This window comes from Tamandua tetradactyla, chromosome 13 (assembly GCF_023851605.1).
Source record: "Tamandua tetradactyla isolate mTamTet1 chromosome 13, mTamTet1.pri, whole genome shotgun sequence".
Taxonomy (NCBI): domain Eukaryota; kingdom Metazoa; phylum Chordata; class Mammalia; order Pilosa; family Myrmecophagidae; genus Tamandua; species Tamandua tetradactyla.
Window position 1 is genome coordinate 41,840,312 of NC_135339.1, and position 22,033 is coordinate 41,862,344.

At 34.4% G+C, this 22,033-nt stretch overlaps 1 protein-coding gene across 1 annotated transcript in view; it reads left to right on the plus strand.

Moving 5' to 3' along the window:
- The first annotated feature begins 859 nt into the window (after positions 1-859).
- Positions 860-22,033, plus strand: part of PCDH15 (protocadherin related 15) — a 1,748,268-nt gene continuing 1,727,094 nt past the window's right edge. The window contains exon 1 of the mRNA XM_077125289.1: positions 860-1,938. The gene's annotated coding sequence lies outside the window, so the exon portion shown is untranslated. The remainder of the gene's footprint in view (positions 1,939-22,033) is intronic.

A 22,033-nucleotide genomic window follows, 5' to 3' on the forward strand; every position in this document is an offset into this window, starting at 1 on the left:
CGAAACCTACCTTGGTTAGGTTGGGACTGCACAAAGGGATGTGTGTGTGTGTTATCTGCCATGTCCTTTGGTCTTGGGTCTCTATATTCTTTTATCCCTTCTTCACTGCCCTCTACACTGCAAGTCTCAAGATCCCCAGCACAGAGCAGCCAGGGCACCTAATTAGTGTACTCAGATGGTAATTTACTACCCCTAAAGGGAAGTTTAGCAAAGGACCGCGGGAATCAGATCCTGTGTTGTGGATTATTTTTCCATCCGTCTTTAAATCTGATTTTTTGTTTTTTTAACCTCTAAAAACCTGGCTGATTTATCACTGTCCTGGCAAAAATATATATATAAAAATTAGTTGGAAACAGATTTGGTCATTTTACACAGGAAAGACAAGATCCATTTTTCATCGTATTTCTGAGTTTGAGAATTACATTCCTCACCGCCAATCTGGAAATGGTTATTAAACCCTTGGAAAATGCCCCTTAAGGTAACATATTACTTTATTAAATAGTACTTTCTTGTGTAAAGACTTTTAAATTATTAATGGTTATGTATGAAAATCAACCAAGGAAACGAGTACGGGTCATTTGAACACGTTTCATTTATTGTGACTCTGATTTAGGCAGTGGGCATTTGGGGGCTTAAGGGAAGATTGAATGTTACCTTGTTTGGAATTTCAAGATCGGAAAGTCTAATCCTTTGCATGTGGACGGCGTCTCAGCGGATTTTAACTAACTTTGCGACCCGAATCAGAATGTTGATTCAAACTAGAACCAGATGCGGAAAGTGATTTCCATGAAAGCCAGGTGTTGAGCGCCCTGGTGAAACAATATTGGGTGCGCGCGCGCGCAGCGTGGCCAGAACCCTCTCCACGCAGCTGTGGCTCTGTTCAATTCGGCGGCGCACCTACGGCAGAAATGCCACCAGTAAACCGTTGCCGATGATGGGCTCCAGTGGGTGAAGCTCCGCAGCGCCACCAGCGCTGTTTTCTCCCCGAAACCACCCTCAACCGCACCAGCAGCAGCTCGTCTTCTGTGCACTGCAATCCGCTGGGCGGGGAGCCCTGGCGCTCACCCCAGGAGCTCCTCTGGTGCTGGCGTCCATTCAGGCCCTTAAATGTCTCTGTCCCTGCGCAGGAGGGAACAGACTTTGTAACACTCACTTTGCCCGAAGGGAGAAGCATCTCGGGCTCTACACGCTCTTCCTGGCTCTGCGTTTATCTCTGTCCTCTTTGCATCGAGTCCCCGCCAGCCTCTCCAAAGGAAAGGCGCTTTTGGTACTTGAGCCCCCGGCGTGAACCAACAGGACTTCTCATACTCTGCTTTTCCGGTGGATTCGGAAGCAAGGATTGCGAGGTGCACTCGGGAATCGCTCAAGGAGCTTGGAGCTTCCTCGCTCTTATTTTTGGTGGGAGTGATTTTCTAACTGCTCGTGAAAGCGGCCTCTCCGCCCCCGCACCTGCAACTTGTTTTGGTTTCTTCGCAGTCCTGTGAGTGCGGTTCCAACATCAAAGTTTTTCTCCCTTGCCCGAAAAATTATATTCTTTTAATCCATTCTTCTCCTCCTGCACTGTCTCTGCCAGTCCTCTCTGTGCGGTGAGTGGATAACTGAGCGCACAGCTCCTTCCCTTCGGCTCCGCCTGATCGCGCCAATCTCGGTCGCCGCTGCCAGAGGCTCACAGAGTGACCCTTTGGCAGGCAACGGAATTGGGTAAGGGCGCAGAAGAGGAGCCGGCACCTCTCGGAACTCTGGTGTTTGACAACTGGATTTTAATCATCATTCTGGTTGTGCATCTCTGCCCTCTTCTTGTTTGGTAACTAGTGGAGAGAATCACTTCGCAGAAGCGCTCTGCGGGACCCAGTCTCCTAGGCTGCTGGGATCTGTGCGTCTGTTGCTGCGGAAGGAACGGAGGGGAGGACGCCAGCGTGTGCTTACTGGAGCCCCGAGGTAGGCAAGGGGGTGGGAATCTTGCGCTCAGCCCAGATTCCAAGAGGGTGTCTCGTTTCATAGAGCCAAGGCATTCTTCTCTCCCTCGTCGCACCGGTCTTTTCGGATTCAGGCTCAGGAATAACCAAACCCACGCCACCACCCCCATCACCACCCCGATATGGACTGTATCTCTATGGCTCATCGCCCGAATGCTTCGGTCCTTACATTTGGTCATATTGGGCATACGTGAGCTTCCCCATGAAGTTGATAGCTGGCAGATCTTAAGAATGTCTAAGTTGATTTGCTTCAGTTTCTTAAAGGATGTGTTTCCTGTGGGTGAGAATTATGGGAAATAAGTGTCAGTGTCAATAGCAGCCTGGAAATCATCTTTATTTTACCCTGAACTTTTCCCCATACAAGTTTTCTTATGGTCCACATAATGTAATGCATAGAGACGTGGCTTGCTTCCTTATGTGCAAACCTGGGTGGTGCCTCACCCCCTACTATTTTAAAATGTAGCGTATGAAGGACATTGCAGCTTTCTTTTTCCTTCCTTCCTTCCTTCCTTCCTTCTTCCCCCCCCCCCTCCGTCGCTCTCTCTCTGTCTCTCTCTCTCTCTCACCCTCTCCCTCTCCCTCTCCCCCGCCTCTCCCAAGTGACAAACCATGTGAGAGTAAAGAGAATGAAACACTTTACAAACTGCAAGGATGATAAAATATTTTGCTGTTTCCAGCCTTGCCTGAAGTTTTAATTTAAATGTATGGTCCTTTTTACTTGAGAAAGGTAATTTGATGTCGAGTTGAGTTAATATTTGGTGTGCATGGTATGATTTTGGATATAGTGTGTATGAATGCTCCCTAATTGTTGTACATTACCTAATAACAGGAAATATATGAGGTGATAAAAATAGCCCTTGATTTTTTTGGCAAATGATATTTGTGAACTCTGGGGAAATAAAAAAAAACAAAATTGAAATTTACGTGGTGAGAATGTGGCTGCATAGACAAAAACAAAAAAGCAAGTTAACTTTAAGTGGGTAGTTTATTGAAAATCAGTGCCTGGAATTTCATATCTGCATATGGTAATCAGTGAAATAAATGAACCAGTTAGTATTCGGAGCTTTCTATACTTGGCTCTGTAGAGAGACTGCTGTTACATTTCATTTCTGATCTCATTTGTGGGACTAGAATAATGTTGGATACATTTTTTCACTTCTTCACACATGTGAACTGTAGATTCCAGGATGCCCTGTAAAGCAAGGCTGAAAAGATCCAACATCTGACCTCAATGAACAGTACCGTATACTGTTCTGCAAAGTATGCTGTGCATAAGTAGTAGAATCTAGAACTGGATTTTGTCTTGTTTGTTTATTTTTCTTGGCCCTCCTCCTAAACACTTGAAGCTTCCAGTCTGGGCCTTTTTATCTCCCTCTGTGTTATTGACTCTATCACTCATATGTTCTTTCTCACACGGCAGCTCTGAGTTGGGGTTGCCCTGGATTGAAATATATTCAATCTTTGACAGTGTATTTTGTGTAGTTTTATCTCAGAAGGCAGGCTCTTTTTTTTTTGGTAAATGCTTTAAAGAGAATTGAGAATTCCAAGAAAATAAACAGCTCTCATTTCTAATCATTGACTTTCAAAAAAAAGTTTTTAGTCTTTGGGTCTAGAACAATTTTCCTCCAATTTTAGAATGCATTAAACAGTACCAGGGGATGCATAACAATTTAGATTTATGATCCCTGGCATCTGAGAAACTGATTTACAAAGGGACAATTAGCTGCATGAGTTTAATACCACAGGATGATTTCCATTCTTCTAGTTCAATAATTATCCTGTGAAAAACTCAAGCCTAGTGTTTATGAATCTGCTTTATTGAGGGAGGTGTCACACAAGTAAATTAATCTGAAAACTTTTCCTAGTATTTGTTATCTCCTTGAATTATCCTTGTTTTCCATTAGTGATGCAATTATTATTGCTATCTCTGTCCTGTTAGGAAATGGTTAGTCTGAAACACCAAACTTTTATAATTTGTATATTTGCAGTGCTGAATTATGGCAGTTTAAGACTTAAAATAGGGAGGCACCATTAAGGTGATATGAATGTTTCAAGATAATTGAGATCTTAAGTTAAAAAACACTAAGCAAAACAATATGCTGATGGGTTTGGCTAGTTTACAGCTTTGACTAAAAATTAAGATGATGGCTTCCTAACTAGAGAGAAAATACTTTAAAAAAAAGTTAATGTATTTATTTCATATTTTATGTATTTTTCTTTTCCTAATAGTGCATAGAAATTCAGGTAGCTTAGATGAAGTTATACACAGATAAATTAAAACTTAAAATTCTACAATCAAGTTTTTCTTTTACATCTCTTTATTCCAGTTAATAAAAGTTCACAAAGATAATATGAGTGTGGAAAATTATTGGTGAAGTTGTGAACGCAATGGGGAAAATGGTCATTTCTTTATTTGTTTTTATTTTTCAGCAGTAGATATTCCAAGAAATTCCTAGCTTTTCCCACTTATTCCAGTCAAACAATGTTTGCCATTTATTAATATGAACTTCAATCTCTATAATGTTCATTGACAATCTGGGCATTAAAGTTCTCAATTATTATTTTTTAAACAGTGTTTTCTCATACAACTCTACTTATACAGACTGGCTTTTGCAATTGGAAGCATTTAGACCTCTTTGTTATTTACACAGTTTGTGCAATAACAATAGAGCATCACACACAAATAAAAGAAGAAGTATTTGCTTATTTAAAATCACACACATACCCCACACAATTTAGTCTGCTGGATTTCCCAGATTGTTTTATGCTGTGTCAAATTATTGGTTGATACTATTTTAAAATATGTGCATGTTAAAATTAAACCAATGCATTTTGCATGTTTTAGTGAAATATGTCCTTTTAACTAAAACATGGCACTGGTTACTATGAATTATAAACTTACTTTTGAGTTTTGTATTCGTCTTTGTTATTGTTGAGACTCCAACAGTCTTTTAGGTGTTTGATTGGTGGCATTTTGAGAAGTTAGATACCTGGGAAGGAAACCAAAAAATTAGTTTAATCCTAGGAAAGTAATCTAACCTATGTTTTCTGCTTTATATTCATCCCAAATCACAGATATTATGATCGATATGTTGAGGTGAAACATAGTGCAAAAAGTCTGCAGCGTTCCTGCCCTAGTTCAAGCAACATTTTTATAAAATAAAGGAATCACTAATAGAAAAGACAATCTGTTTCTATATACAAAGATATATACACTCTTGCTTTGGAGATCTAGAAACCCTTTTTTATGCCATAGAGTCCCTCCTATGAGGGTTTAAGGGAGTGAGTAGCCCACATGGTGGCGCTATTGTGATGAATAAAATTGTCAGTGATTTTATCCTTGAACTATCTTTAGCTACATCTGTACCAATGGGAACATTTGATTTTTATCTAGTGATAAATTTCCTGACAGTTTTTCAAAACTTGTGTTCACTACCTATTGGAAGGACTGAGTGCCCATTATTGCCAAGGATGTCCTTTTCAAAAGTGGTTTCCTACAAGAGAACTTAGAAGCTATGACTCCTATCTTTTTTCTCCTCTCCCCTCCTCTGTGATATGAAATTAATCACGTAATATCTATAGATGATGTCAACACCCAAAGAAATTACATATACAACATAAAGAAAGGATTATGCCTATATACAGACACATCTATTAACTGTAATGTTATATATACTTTAAGCTCTGTCCTGTGTTCATAATAGTATAAAATCAGAATGACTCCTCTTCCATGTACACCATTTGCACACATTTATTCACCCATGCAACATGGAAAAAAAAATCATTCACACTAAGTTAGTACTATGATGGATTCCTCTACATGATTGTTTTACATTCAAAAAGAGAACCAATAGAAGACAGCTTAAAACATCTCCATTGTGGCATTTTCAGGCCCTTAGAGAGAAAGCCCTTCAAACTTAAAGTCTCACAAATCTTAGACACTAGTGTGTGTAAGGTCAGTTTTACAACCTGAAGATGTATGCCAGTCTCTGTTATTTGACTTTTGTTTGGAGCCCCAGTGCGTACCCAAAGACTTACTTCAGTTACAAACAAGGAATAAGAACTTGAGTTTAGAACTCAGATTCTGGATGTTAGATGAATAACTTTGGAGAACAGAAGGTGGGATTGAGGGACCAGAGATAAATCAGAAAGGTGGACCACCTGTTAGATCCTTTCTTTTGCTTTGCCAGTCTGGCATATTTTATGAGTGGGATCAGACTCGAAGCTAGAACTATGATAGCAGAAGTCCAAGAGACAGGACATGTCGTGGTGCCTGCATTAAGTCCCTATTGTCTTTGGAAGTAGAAGGGGGATATTGCCAACCTATGTCTTGGTGGTTCTTCTTTTGCCAGAGAATTTGAGAAATTGCTTTATGTAATACCATTTAAAAGCCCAGTTGCTGGTGAAATTCTATTTTTTTCCTTAATTCGTGAAACTTGGTAACATAATAGTCTTCGAAGAATATATCTTTTTGGTTACTTGTAGAGCAAAACGGCTGTGGTTGGCCAGCCATATAATTTAAATAAAATGTCTTACAAATTATATAAAACACTCTTACGCGGCGATAGTTCTGGACTGCATACTACAACTGCATAAAAAGAGTAAAATAGATATACTGGCTTATACTTTAAAGATGAATAAAACATTAGAAATGATTTATGTGACTTTAGGTTTTCTCGCTTTCCTACAATTCCTATTTATGAACTATTCAGTTAACTTCCCACCTCTTTTTCACTGTTGAATTCCTTTTAGGAGTGAAGAAAGGAAGAGGAATGAAATTTAACTGTTAGTTTCTACTTCATGTATTTGATTTTGAATGGTGCAAAACAGGGCTCTCAAAGTTATTTTCTCATATTGTTTCTTCATATATACTACAAATAAGCAAATTTTATATATGTACACACACATCTTAGAATTTTCTCCTACTTTTATTGAACTTTTTCTAATGACCACTTCCCCCCTTTCCACTCTCAATTCCTTTCCCCATTGCTGTTAAGAACAGAATTTTATGAATGATTAATTATTAAATAATCCAATTCTATGGGCTTATTTAAAAATTCTTGAAAAAGGACATTTAAAAAGACCAACTAACAATAAATAGATTTGCCAAAGTCACTTAATGTCTTTTTGCTTATTTTGTTTTTCTTTGCTAAAATATATAAATAGTTATCAAATTGCTATTTATAGTGCATAGTCTCGTAGATTTCAATATGTTTATATGTGAAAAAAAAGTTGAATTCACCAATGTTGTGATTTAATAACTTGATTATAAAATGGACCCTAATTGATGTTTTAAAAATAAATTTGAAATCCTAACATAATATGTATCATTCAGAACAATTTTTTAAAAGTGTATTATGTATTAAGTTAGCATTAGTGTAGCAGTTTACATTATTTAAAAAGGGGTCTTAAATGATAAACAACATTTAGAATTATTAAACCAACTTATAGCTGTGATATATGGTGTATGTATAAATTTGAGCTGATACCACTATACATTTTTCAATCTACATTATATTTTTCAATATATATTATATTTTAAGCAACTGTATTTTTAAATGTTATAGTTGTTAAAGCCTGGCAATTTTTTGCAGTTGAAAAAATAATATGTTAATTACTTTACCACTGATAAATTATGTATTTATTAGCTGCAACTATGTAATAGAACAGGGAACCTAATCTCAGGGTTTTCAGTTAAGTTGTTTTCTATACAAAATTAGCACTTTTCAATGGATCACCTGATCATACTAATTTGGAAAGACTATGGTAAAAAAAATGTTATGTTAATATTTATTTTTAAATTTAAATTATATTGTATCTAATTAAAAACAAAATTTAATAGATTGCCTTTTGCCTGAAAATTATTGACAATTTTTAGTTGCTGGTAAAAAGGCAGTAATTAAATGATACACAATTTACTAATGTTTACAAGTTGACATTATATTTTGAAAAGTATTTTTATATGAGTACCACTATACGGGAGAAAGTCATGATTAAATTATGTTATATTTACTGGCTCTGTAGTGCATTGACTAATTGAAAATAAAATTGTGTCTCTAGGATGTAAATATCCAAATGTGACTCTCAGAATTATTGATTTCCATTTTCTAAAATTCTGAAAATTGCAATAACTAAAAATAATAATCACCATACTAACTAAAATGCACTTCATGCCTACTGGGTATTGATTTTCTCTAAGATACTGAAATATATAATAACTAAGAAAGGAAGAGTACATTTAAAATCTCTATAGATGTGTATACTTGCTGATCATTTGGTGATGTTATAAGTGAATATAAATTGATTTCATGTTATTGTAACCAGAACTATAAAAATTATCTCTATGCAGATGTACACAGATACAAATGCAAATAAAAATAATATTGTAAAAGATTGTTCACAATTCTCAGGCTTCCTACATAATTGTGGACTATGTGGTGTGTACTGAAATCCAGGAGAGTATTTCTGTTGGTATTTAAAATTTGTCTGGACCATACCTTAATCTTTTTTTCCCCCTATTTGGAAGATCAGTAAATATCCTCAAAGCTGGAAGTTTACTCGTGAACTCTTGTCCCCGTTTTAGACCTGAACAAAAATTTTTGTTAATGAACATGTCAATACCTAAGGTTAGGTCACAATTAATACCACAGACTCACTGTACTTTTAAGAATGGAGACTAACTAATACAGGCAAAATTTAATTAATCAATTATAATTGGCTATGAAAACCTAATGTAATGAGTTTTAAATAATTAAATTATGTGCATTGTAATATTTATATAATTAGTATTAACTATGACTTCCATATTTTATTATTTTCTTCTTATGGAAAAATGTATTTTTTCTATGTGATAAGTAATTCAAAAACATATTTTTAAAAATTTGATATACATATAATATTTTTAACTTCACATGCTAATTACATGCTTAGACTAGAAAATTTGGAAAATGTTAGATAAACAAAATAATAATAATCAGTGTGTAGCAATTATTTTATGCCAGATATTATTCTAACTATTTCACAACTGTTAACTCATTTAATCCTTATAAATTCATAACGTTTAAAGCCTGGTTATTTTCCTCATTTAACAGGTAAGAAAATATAGACTCAGAAAGATTAAAACACTTGTTCAAAGTTACCCAGTTAGGAAGAATGTGGATTAAACTAATGCGGTCTGGCTCCAGATACTGTATTCTTTGATCCTACTATGTAAGGGCTCTTTCTTGTATGTCAAATAAATGCCGTCAGCCATAATTTCAAGACTTTTGATTCTCCTTACTGATTTCACATTCTGCAGAATGTGATTTGTAATTCCTAGCACCCATTTCACTTTATGGATTTACTATTCTGTCACAGTCTTCCTATATTATTACGTTACAAAATGTCCTATTGTTGCTTTAATTTGTTAGTCTATATTTTACATTCTCAGAAGGTTAATGTATTACTATTTGATGCTTTTATTTTTTTCCATTGCCAAAGGAGTAAATCCCTACTTTTATCGTTCAAGTCATTGGGAATACTAGGTCTGATATATTGACATACATATTGGCCTTTTTTGCAAGGTAGTTTTTCAGAAAACAAAGTGTTACCTGCACAGTGTTGTCAGAATATATTTACAATCATGCTTTTGTTATTTGTGTGTGTATGTATTTAATTTTTAATTTAATTCCAAATTCTATTGAGCTCCTTCTGTTTTATAAGCTGTATAAGGAATTCTTTCTGATTCTTTTGTCATCATACATAGGCGTATTTTACTTAAGTGTATTTGTCTAGACTGGGATATTGGAGAGCAAATAGTATTCTTTATATCCGAGCTTTGATTTCCCTATGTTTGCTTTCTCTGGGCCTTTTTATGTCAGCACAAAATAGCTGTTAACAGTTGATTTTTGAGCTTCCAGGCTGCAATGTTAAAGTGCTGTGAGACGGCATTTTTCTTCAAGCTTCTGTGCCTTAGTTTCCCCACTAATACTACCTCATGATGATTGCCAGAATTTAGTGAGATAATTCAAGTAGAATGCTTATTGTAGAGCTTGACACACAGTTCAGGCTCTTTAAAGGTAAATATTTTAAACAGGCATTTCAGAGAAGTACAGTAGAAAAGTATAAAAGTTGATATGATTGCATGTTAGCCTTCTGTTTTTTTTGGTATGTTGTATGGAAGGGGTCACATGTAATTCTTTTTCCATGTGAGTATCCTCTTATTGCAGCACCATTTGCTGTTTTTTTGTTTGTTTTGTTTTTCATTTGTGTGTGTGTTTGTGAAGTGCATGGACCAGAATTCGAACCCAGGTCTCCTGCATGGCAGGCGAGGATTTTACCACTGAACTACCCTTGTACCCCATGCTTGATAGCTTTCATGTGTATACAAGTTGTTTTCATATAAACAAAAGATTTTTCATGATCTTGAAAAGGAAAAATATATGTTTTTATTTATTTAAATAAAAATGTAGAAACATTGTTAATGTTAAGTTATGCAGTGTCAGGCAGGAAAAGAGATTTACAGATAAAAACCTATATACAAATAATATCTGCCTTAAATCCTGCGAGAGGATACCTGAGAAAGTTTCATCTAAATTAATTTTTCCTTGTGAATGATTAGTTCAATTAAATAAAGAAAAGCTAAAACAAGCAGAGCAATAGAAAAAAAGTAGCATAGGGAGCCAGATATCCTAGTATTCAGCATTTCTGTTGCTTTGAGTTGCTACAATTAAAGAAAAGGCTTTTTCCCAAATTGTATTTATTCTCCATTATTATACTTGTGAAAAATGATCTGAAATGAAAGTATAAATATTAGAAATAATTGTATTTCCTTTTATAAGGACTCTACGTACTATCCTGACTTCATTAGCTTTGCACTTAAAATTGCAGTATGTTCATAGTTTCCTTTTTTCCTTTATTTCTAGAGCAAAACAGTGTCTTTCATGCTTCTAGAGCAAAACAGTGTCTTTCATGCTTCTATACTACACAGTAGTATCAAATAAAAATTACCATAAAATTGACTTGCAAGTTTAGATGGAAAATTAGTCTTGGAATTGTGTTCAGTTCTAAAAGCTGATTACTATGAAAGATATCTCTCAGATTAAGTCTTTAGCCTTAGAAATAAAGCCAGTCTTAACCCAAATGTCACTCAGGACTGAAGAATGTAATGTAATCAGAGTTTTACCAATTTAAATGATCATTATCAGACAGATAATTAAGAGGATAAGAAAGAAAGAAAGAGCACCAGAGAATTATTTATTAGACAATTTCACTTGAACACAATATGGAATCAATAACACTTCTCTGGGTATATGTGCACTAATTGTTAGAAAAAAATGCAAATGCAGTGGATTGCCATGCTGTCAGGTTACATCTGACATTTGATGCTAGAAGTTGACTGGCACTCATTGGTCTGCGGAACTGGTCATTGAATTTTGAGTAGGTTCTCAACAGTTAAAGTCTGGGCACATTATCGGTCTTTAGTAAACTCACCACATATATCCTCAGAGTCTTTTGTTGCTTGCAGTAATTGTAGTGATCATGGCATTTCACAACAGAAGTATTATTAATGTAAATATTTTATAGCCTTGTCTTTACATGAGGTCCTATATATACTCCTCTTGATCTAGAAAATATAAAAATATCTATCTGCTGTACTGCACACTGAGACAGTTATGTGGAACAGGGATAGGATAACTAAACTGAACACACTTTGTAGAAAGAAAAAAAGATGAGAGATACTTCTCAGATGACAATCTTGTGGAATATATTCCATTTCTTTCTTGCTAGCAAACTGGCAACTTATTTCCAAGCTCATCGCTTCCTTGCAATATCTTGCTAATGCAAGAAACAGCTATCATACAAAATTACTATTCTGTGCTCTGACCATTTTCTTCTAACCATACTTCATTAGGTGCAGCTCATGCTTCCTAAGTTACCTCAGTGTTTGTTAGCAGTGTCACAGCTGCTTATCATGGCCACCATCTTCCCATTCTCTGATCGAAACATCCTTGCTACCTGCTAATGGACTGCTAGGTGGGATTTTGTTTTCATGATTCTCACTTCTCAAAACAAACGCCTATGTCAACAGAATGCCACTGTTTTAAATGTCAAACTAATACATTCTCAATAATGAAAACTTGGAAAATACAGAAAAGGAAAAAAATGTGCTTTTAATTCAACCAACAAAAGATAGTGCTAATTTCTCAGTGGCCTGTAATTCTTCTATCTAATTTTTTTTTTAAGTTACTATTGTATCATGCCTCTTCATAGGTAACTTTTTAGAAATTTAGTTAACATTTTTACGCCAGTATCTTCTAATATATGATGGCTATGTTGATGCTTTATGCAGTTCCATTTTATTAAATGCTGAAACTGGCATCAGGCTGAATTAGGTCCACCGATGTATTTGGTTGTTGTTGTTCACAATTTTTTAAGGTTGGTCTAACTGCCACTATTTGGAATTTGAAGATTTTTACCTTAAAAACTGGATTTTCTGCTCCTTTTGAAAATGTGGAAGATTTAGAAATAGTAGGGTAACTTTGTGCATGGCAGTGATGGACTGAGGTGGAGAAGCTCGTTTTCTTCAGATAGGGCACGCCAACTGCACATTTTGTCACCATGCCACCTTGTGCTTCCTACCCTGTCCTACTGTGGTATCAGTTTTTCAGTATTATAAATATTGCCTCCAAAAATGTCATTATGTGTCTTTTTTATGTCAAATACATGAAACTTTCCCACTATACTTTCTGCCTTTAAAGATTTGCATTAAAAGCTTTCCAACTATGCAATCATTTGAATGTTCACATTTATGTCTTCTATTTTTAAAATGTTCTGTATGTTTTATTATTCATTCCAGCTGAGTTAATTACAATATAAGGTATTGGTAGGGATCTGATATTTTAGTAATTTCCAAGTAATGAACCAATTATCTAATAATCATTTTGAATTAAAACAGTTAAAAATATATTAGAATATGGATCCAAAGCCATGATGAGGGATTTCTGTAAAAAGAAAAGTATTTTATCTTACTTTGAAAGGAATGGGTTGCTGTTATTTGTATAAGGCATATTATATATTTCAATTAAGTGGTATTGAAGGACAGCAATTCACTTTCCTAACAGGGTGACATTGGGTGTCAAATTAATTAGTATGACTAATGTAGTAATATTGTCCTTAAATAATTTGTTTAATATAGAATTCTCCTAGAAGTATTCTTAAACATATCAAGCTCTCTGGTTCATTTAAACACCAGTGGTTGAGGGTTGATCGTACATGAACAGGGAGCAAACCACTTTAATAAAAAGTAAATTACCAAAGTTTTAACATCAGTAGAAAAGTATTATTTCTTCCAAAGGTCATTTGAATTCAGTCATAGTAAGGTGCTCTTTAAAATAGTGTTTGGATTTAAGTGGAAATCACCTTCCAAAGAGAGGATATTTTGAATTCTTTTACTATAGGTCATTTCTGTTACAGAAGATACTATCAGAATGAAACTGTCTAACAAAAATATTTCTAAGTCTTGCTTTATCACCCATGCATTTAAAACAGTAGAACAAATTTCTTCTCATCAAGTATCTAGATAGCGACTTGGTGTTCTTTGCAATAAGATAGTCCTTTTTATGTTTCACTCTGAAATAGAAAGAGCTGCTATAAAATTAATGAATATGTTTGAATTCATTACTATCCCTTAAAAGAATGGCTCCCTCTGTTTGCTGGTCTCTCTTTTAGAGATGAGTTCAGTGAAAGAAATACCCCTATTTTAGATAATGTCTGCTCAGAGATTGAATTCCCCATATACTTTCTGACTGTAAATGCTATATATTTGACACTTTGAAGTTAAAACTTTAAATAATAATACAAGTTTCAAAAATGTTTTTTTCTTTTTCTTTTTCTTTTTTTTATGTTTCCTGTTTGACTAGCAATATATAGCATACCTTGTTTACATGCCATAAAAGATTTTTATAAATAAGGGGTTAGAAATATATTCAGTGATTAAATCTTGTACCAATACTTGTCTTTTGAATAATGCCTGTCTTTTCTCTTCAGCTTCGAGCACCTTGGAAAGGAATTTCTTCAGAACAGGGAAGAACGGGGCTAGGGACTTTGTAGAATTTTCACAGATTCATTAAGATATTTAGTTTGCAGTGAATCTAGAAATACAGAAAAGCAGAAGGAAAAATTAAGTATCATGGTCACCATTATCACAAATAATCTTCCTAAATATCTACTGGGCATTATATTTTGTTTTCCCCAAATCCTTTGGGTACAAGTGAAGCGAGCCATTACTTTTGTTTAATACATATCATATCTGTTTGAAAGTTGAATGTTGGAATTGAATAATAGATTTGCTTGTTATAAGAAGGGATATATGTTCTAAAGTGTAAAAGTAATAGAGAGTCCACTTACACTTGTTATAGGTGCTGCCTCGGCAAGGCCCACATAAACTAGTAAGAATATGCACAGATGCCTAGAAACCTTGGGGACAGAGGTGGTAACTAGAGAAGGGTATAGTGTCATCCACTCCCTTCTGGAAATTTGAGTAGTTGAATCAAGAGTTATTTTTATTAAGGGCTTAAGATAGAAATAAGAGGAACTAGAAGAGGGCATGTCAGGGAAAACTAGACATGGATTACCCAGAGAACCCAGTCTGGAGTTTCCAAGAGGACCTTGCCCAAAGCCTTGGGGGTAAAGATGTTGTAGAATCAGCCTTCTCAACCAGAAGACAGCAGCAAGTGTCTTGATAGTTTGAGAGCATCACTGATTAGCTAATTCAATAATGAAATTTAGGTAGTTGGTTCAATATATTATGTGTGAAGAGTTGACTTATATGAAACCAAAGAGTTGAGGTGAATTACACTAGGTTACTAGCATATCAATTATCAGGCCTTGGATGAAATCACAAGATTTTTTTACTTCTGTTTGATATGTTTGCTGTCACTGATGGCATTTTCCCATTCTGCACACTAGAGTCTAAAGCACATCCTTCTGTGTTAGTAACTTGACAGATGCTGGTTTCATTAATTCAACAGAGACCTTTCATGTGTCTCATTAATTTAATTCAGTTACTCTTTTTTTCAGGTTTTAGATATGGCATCAAAGTTAAGTATAAGAGGAGTTATAAGAACCTCCTTACATTATCTTTAGCTTTTCTCCTTTTTATAAGATTTTACATACTGAATGGAAAAATAAAAGATTATATGCAGGCAATCCCCCAAATTCCTGTTTTTTTCAATGTGTTACTTAGGACATATGTTTAATTTTAATTTCCAGGAAGCACTTTGTCATGATAGAAATAATATCAAAACTCTGAATTTGGTGCATTGAATTCTGGCTCAGCTCTATCTTTTACTAGCTGTTTAATCTGGGATTAGCCTTTTGTAATTTCTCAATCTCAGTCCCAAATCAATAATATGCAGGTCCTGATTTTCATGAGCTCATATAGTCCTTCAAGCTCTGGGATTCTTGATTCTACAAATATGCATGTTATTATTCAAGAATATTTTCTCCTTTGGTAATGTGCTTGAAGTGCTTACATACAATTTCACTACTTTTAGCTAAAATACCATGTTGAGTTCAGGTGCATTAGACAGCCACCCAAATGTTCCATTGAGATGTCACAGTGACAGAATTCTGTCAAACTGTTCAGTGTGTGGATTGTTGTTACCCCATAAACACTCAGATCGTTAGATGTTTTGATGATGTGCATGTTCAGTTTTGGGGACATAATTGAGCCTTCAGTGATCACTGTCAAAATACATGTCTAATCACAACATTCAGTAGGTTGGGTTCTGAACATTACCTTTTAAGCTTTTAAATACAATAGAAAACTCTTATCCCTTTATTTAAATAACATCAGTTTGAAATAGCTTGTTGTATTTAATGGAAGCTTCAGCAACTTGAAATTACTTGTACTTGTTCTTTACCAAATACCAGTATGTTATCTCCTCAAGCTTTAACACCCTTTGAAACTGTGATTGGAAGTTAAAGTGAAATAAAAACCAGTGAGTCCAAGCCAAGCTGTCATTAGAATAGTCTTTTGCCCTTTCCTTCAGCGGAACATGTGAATAATCACATGGAACTAAGGGTATAAAACCTGTATCACAGTGAATAATGAATGATTTAGATCCAATTAAGAAGTTTCCTTTTTAAAAGAACAAGTGTAATGGTCCTCTTATGCATAAATTAAAGTTAGTTTGAAAACATGGTTTTGTTAAAGAAATTCGAACTGCATTTTTCCTTTACTTCTGCGAGTTCCCTACATTGACTGGTGCCTCCAGCTTTTGGAGCTGGCAACTTTCCCTTACGTAGAGCAGCCTTGAAATCTCCATCCGCGTGGTAACTTCAAACCAAAAATTTTTTTTTTCTTTTGCTTTTGGCCTTATACTTACCTGCCTCCTAGCAGTAGTTCTAAAAGATTTTTTTTATCTATAAAATGAACAAATTGTGAAGAGCATATTCTATTTAGCCTGTTATTTCAGCATAGTTCGAATTTTTTGCTCCTTCTTCTGATAGCTTAAATATTCTTTACAGAGCCCTTTCTATTTGTTTCTATAATGCAGTTAACAGTGTATAATTGGGTGGTTATTTTACCAAATCCTACTATTACAGAGCAGTGCTTTTTCAGAGCAATTCTTCACATGGAACCTCTATATAAAATAGTAAGATAATTTTCAGTAAAGTGTATGATTATTTCATGAATTATTTTTTTTCATATATATGTTTGGGAATGAGCATACTGTTAAATGAAGGGATAACATGATTTTTTGAGATTTTTATTAAGTATTAATCTTAAATATACCACGCTAAGAACACGTGTGTATGTGACTTAAGTATTTGATTATATACAGTAACTTTATACATCAAAGGAGATGTTTCTCATTTTGCCATAGGATTCCAATGATTAGATATACAGGGAGATGTGAAGTTCTGAAGCATGGGTACAACTTTTAATAATAATGCTTAATACCAATTTGCATATTACAAAACACTTTCCCATGTATTGCCTCACATGATTACTATGAGAACTGATGTCAAAGCATTATGATTATACATATTTATAGATAAAGGAGATAAGGGAACCAAAGAATAGGGCACATATTCATCCAACATGTAAATGCTAGAGTTGCTGTTGAAATCTGCATCCCTTGACATCTGATACAGGGTCCTGCAATAAAAGTTGGTTGCTTAAAGGAATCTGAAGAAGAGCAAAGGCTTCCCACTTTTTTCCTGAAAGTTAGAATTGCAAATGTTTCCAGTCATGTTAGTTTTCATTATTACTTTCTGGAATAGCCTATTAGAAATAATTTAGGAATGGACAGAAGTCCAGAATGCAATAAGAAATTACTCAGCTAGTTTAAATAGTGTGGTAAAGCCAGATAGTTTAAATTGTGTATACACATATATGCACACAAATACATGTGTATGCATCCATACAAATACTGTATATGCATATGCATATTTATATTTTCAAACCTTTATAAATATCTATTTTGAAATATATTCATGTGAAAAATGATCTAAGTTTTATCTAGCCAATGAAGAACAGGAATGGATTGGAGCAAATGGGGCTTTTCCTTGGCTTCTAAGACACAATTCATATCTGGTTCTCTTAGTACTTCTTCTGGACCCTTCTTCTATCCCCTCTGCTTCCTTTTTCACTCCTTCCTTCTTTCCTTTCTCCTTCCATTCTTCTTTCCTTCTTACACATTTTCGAGTACCTAAATTGTGTTGTGCTTTCTTTTCTGTGAAGTCTTTTAATTCTACCTATTATTGGTTTTGGCCACACTGTTTAGGAATGATTCTCTAAAATTTCTCTTCTTAGAAGATTCAGCTAGAATTACATCTCTTATGGGAAACCTTTCTAACCTCTCTATGGTGTATGTGTTCTCACATCATACTGTTCACAACTCGTTCTGAGTACTCCTGCAGTTTATTGAAATTCTCTTTGCCCTCCTAGTTCCTGTAATTCCCTGAGAACTTTCTGAGGGTAGAAACTGTGTGTAATTCTCTGAAGTTCTTGCATACGGCACAATGTAAAGCAAATGGTCAGCACACTTAATTTACTGAGTATAGAAGGGAAAAGAAGTTAACTCTTTTCTTTTATAACTCTTGGACCTCAGGAGAAGTAAGGAACCACCACAAATATGGGTGAAAATATTCTGGTCTACACTTTATCACAACTCCCAGGCTGAGTCTATAGGAAGGGGCTTAGTGGAAAACATAATGACTTGGAATTCAGAGGACCCATGCTCTACTCTCATAATGGCTATGTTACATGGCCATTGTCTTTATCTATTCTATATTTAGAAGTGAAAGAAATCCTGGTAAACATTTCCCTGATGACTGTTAAGAGTTATTGAAGAATTGAATTTATATTTTTCTGTATAATTAGAAAAATAGTAAATTTTAAAAAAGAAATTTTGTCATCTTACATAAAATTCTGCTTCTGGATGATATCTTACATATTACAAAAGTGACTTTTCAGTCTTCTAAAGTGAATAGTGCCTTTTTTCTAGATATGAGATAGGGAAAGAGAAAAAGCCCTATCTTTATTACAGTAGCATAAGTGATATTAATTGGTGAATAATAAATTGCTCTTGCTGTCTTATGTAATTATAGCTTATTTTTTAAATAACATTTTGAACTTCTTTGAAGTGAATTCTTATCTTCTGTTATGTATTATAATAATCTAATAGGATAGATGGAGTAGGTATAATTTTTCCTGTTTTATATGCACAGGAAATGAGAGAAATATGTGAGATAACATTCCCTTGGCTACCAGATCACTAAATGATGTGGAACTGAAACTTCATCAGTCATGTGGAGTGGGTCACACTTTCTGAAACACAATGAGACCTTGGAACTGTCCTATTCAACCTTTCTGGGACATTCCTGAGTCTGTAGGTTCATACTTTCACTTTTTTAGAAAAAAGGAGGCTAGAATTGGTCAGGGCAGAATGTTGTGGTAGGTTTAAGATCTCATGAACTTTCCCTGAAGCCACTAAATAGTTATGTTATTTTTTTTTCATGATTTTCACATATGTTTATTTTGGTGTGTCTGCCTAGTGGCATAAGCAAAAAAAAACAAACAAAAAAAAATACAAAACCTGAGGTAGATTGTTCTAACCACACATGCTCTGATCTGTTGGGTGAGTCATATATCCATGGAAATAATAAAATGTTCCCACCAAACAATATTGAATTAGGATTTCTGGGGTACATAGCAGTTTCAAACCAGCACAGCTCATTAATAAAGATGCAGCTTGAAAAGGAAATAGCTGTTATTTATCAGAAATACTAATATTGCAAAAGCAGATTTTTATAGGAAACAAGATAATTTTAACTAATAATTAAAACGAAAAGAGAAAAAGAAAGCTTTCAGAAAATTGATACTATGATTTTATTTTTTACCCTTCCCATTTTGTATAATCTTGATTGATGGTTTAAAAACATCCAAATAATCTGAAAGATATATTGTACTGGTCAGGGTTCTCTAGGAAAAAAAAACAACAACAAAAGATATCTGTAAGATGAGATTTTCTTAAAGTGTCTCATGCAACTCTAGGGAAGTATGAGTCCAATTCTGTAGGGCAGGCTGCAAGCTGGTAACTCCAATGAATGTTGTCGATGAATTCCCCAGGGTTGGCTGGATGGTTAAAGTGAAGATGAAAATTCTTTCTTCTTACTACTGAAGTTATCACTTCTTCTTTAAAAGTCTTCAACTGATTGGATTAAATGTCTCTCATTGTGGAAGATACTCCCCTTAGTTGATTGTAGATGAAATTATCCATAGATGCAATTGACGTACTGATGATTTAAGTACATGAAATGTCCTTGTAGTATCAGTTAGGCCAGTGGTTGCCTGACCAGACAAACTGGGCACCATCACCTGGCCAAGTTGATGCATGAACCTAACTATCACTATACTAACCCACAAAATTATATTTGTACAGTTTTTGTGTTCAACATATTTCAGTGCATTTTAGTGATTAAAATCAATAATCCGTGGAGATATAAATATATATATATGCTAATTTCATTGCTAGAATTGGGTTATTAAGTGAAGCAACCAGTTCCCAACAGTTCTGATAGTCATTGTTGCAACCCAAAGAAGGCTTATAAAGCCAATATTGATATAAAATAAATGCTTTCTTTTTAAAATAAATACTTTTTAATAATCTTTCTGCTGTAGCAGTTTAGTTCTGAAGAAGACTTTACTTAACATATCATCTCTGACGTAATGCATACCTCAAGGGAACCTGAGCTGTTTCTTAACTCTCAAACCAAATAATAGATGGAATTGATTTATATATTAACCTTGAATATAAAACATATTACCAGTTATGATTGAAAGTAAAAATTCTCTTTTGATACAGTATAATATATTCAGACTCATTTACTATTCACAAAGCATTTGATTGAATAAGTGTTTACAATAGTAATTTTTGCAACATTGAAAATACCGAATGCATTGACTAATCTCACCTTTGTTCTGTCATATTTGTATAATATTTAGGTCTCCCAATTACTATTTGTGGTAATTGGCAGTTTTGATATTATAATTAGTCTAGCCCAGCCTCCAACATTACCTGAGATACCTTAGCTTTTTTCTCACTTAAAATATTTTATTTATTTCTTACTTTGTAGTTTGTTTTTCTTTCCACCCCTTTTGGAAGTTAATGTCAATAAATTTTTTTGTACTGGTTTTTATTTATTTCTTATCAATAAACTGAACAGAGCATATAGTATTAGCAATATATTCATCTGAAAAAAACATGTGAAATCATTGAATTGACTTTTAGTCAATTTCAACAATTGGAAAATTTATACACACACATACCTCTTTTAAAAGGTAATGTTTAATAAAATTTATAAGCTAGAATCATATTTTCAAATAAATTTACTGGTATTATATGCACTTATATTGTGAAAGTTGAGGCAGCAGCTGGAATGCTATGAACTTGACAAAAAAAGAGGAGAGGAGGTTTCAAATTCTAGACAACTAATGCATGTTTTTCAGGTTATGCCAAAAGTTACTTTACAAATATTCATATTATATGCATGAAAGACATCTAATGTGTATGCATTTTTTTACAGTGAACAATAAATACATCTGTAAAAATTATCATTAAATTGTCCTAATCCCCTCATACAAGGTGTTCTAAATGAGAAAGTTGTTTGGTTAATGTTAGAGAGACAGAATATGGAGTACAGGTTACTAAGGTAAGGAAAAGGGGCAGTGGGAAGTTAATAAAATTGAGTGTAGGGTTTCCTCTTGGAGTGCAGGAAAGTTCCAGTAATGGATATTGGCGAAGGTACTACAACATTGTATTTGATCATATTGAATGGTATGCTTAGAAGGGGTTGGGATGGGGAGATTTATTTTGTGTATGTGTTTCCACAGTTATAAAAAGATAAATGTAACACATGATAATGGATGATTTCCCATATGGATGATGTGGGAGGAGAAAAGACTCAAAAAGAACATTTTTGGAACATAAGAAACAAATTAGAATATAGAATGTAAGGTTTTATCATCTTAAATTTCTTGAACTTGAACTGTGCTTAAGGTGATTATAAAAGTGAATATCCTTGTTTGTAGAAAATGGACATGGAAGTATTATATGTCCAACAATTGTATTGTGTGCAAAGCACTCCGAAATAGTCAGAAAATCAATAGGCAGATGGATGCGTAGACACTGCAAAGGGGACAGAATGTTAAAATTGACAGACTTGGATATCTAGGAAAGTGGAGGCATGTTGGAGTTCTCTATATAGGGCTTGTATTATTGTTGCAACTGTCCTGTAAGTTTGAGATGATTTCAAAATACAAGGTTCCAAAAAAAAGCTAAAACAGTGGTGTAACAATATAGTTGTTCAGTGCCTCTTATTTTCAGATCTACAGTATACATTCCATTTATAGCTAAAAGTTTGGGATCGGAAGAAAAATTGTCTCCCTATACCATGCACTCTTTCTTATCAGATAAGGAGAAAAGTGTAGTTCAACTTCTTTATCTCCTCTCCTCTCTTTTGCGACTTTTCTTTTGGATTTTAAAATTGGAAGAAGGTACAGATAG